This window comes from Triticum dicoccoides, chromosome 2A (genome assembly GCF_002162155.2).
Source record: "Triticum dicoccoides isolate Atlit2015 ecotype Zavitan chromosome 2A, WEW_v2.0, whole genome shotgun sequence".
In the NCBI taxonomy this organism is placed as follows: domain Eukaryota; kingdom Viridiplantae; phylum Streptophyta; class Magnoliopsida; order Poales; family Poaceae; genus Triticum; species Triticum dicoccoides.
Window position 1 is genome coordinate 367,181,902 of NC_041382.1, and position 1,005 is coordinate 367,182,906.

A 1,005-nucleotide genomic window follows, 5' to 3' on the forward strand; every position below is an offset into this window, starting at 1 on the left:
AAGGTTGGGCATTGCTGGAGGAGTTTTATTCAAGGCGAACTATCAAGGGGTTCCCATTATAACCCAACTGCGTAAGGAACGCAAAATCCGGGAACATAACACCGATATGACGGAAACTAGGGCGGCAAGAGTGGAACAAAACACTAGGTATAAGGCCGATCCTTCCACCCTTTACCAAGTATATAGATGCATTAAGATAAACCAGATAATATGGTGATATCCCAACAATAAACAAATGTTCCAACAAGGAACGATCTCCAATCTTCACCTGCAACTAGCAACGCTATAAGAGGGGCTGAGCAAGCGGTAACATAGCCAATCAATGGTTTGCTAGGACATGGTGGGTTAGAGGTTTGACATAGCAATTTGGGAGGCATGATAAGCAAGTGGTAGGTATCATAGCATAGGCATAGCAAAAGAGCGAGCAACTAGCAAGCAAAGATAGAAGTGATTTCGAGGATATGCGAGATGCAGTATGTGATGCATATGCATGATTAGTAAAGGAATGATTGAACCTGGCCTCAACTTGGAAATCCAAGAGTGCCACTGGAAAGGTGAGGTGATTTCGGTTGAAATCGATATAAAGGTCACCGGAATCGGATGCACGGTTTGAAAATGGCAAGCAAAACAAATATGGCACCGGTCTGCAATAATCAGTAATTAGCCATCTAAATGCATCAAAAACAACATGCTACAGCACTCAAACATGGCAACAAAATACATGGCAGGGATCCACTCATGGTGCTTGACAAAAGATGAACACTGATCTACGGCTAATTCATTCATTAACAGGTTCAAACAAGCATGGCAAAAGAGGAACATTTTGATATGCTATACGCACGAATCGGAGCTACGATGAGGGAGTTATGGCATGTCAAAGATTGCATAAAATTAGGGTTATGGGGGGGGGTAGTCAACCGTGCTCTATGATAGAGGCGAGGGTCCCGATCTTTCGATGAGATGATAACTATCGATTTGGTGGAGACGACTTTGACGATCCGACTA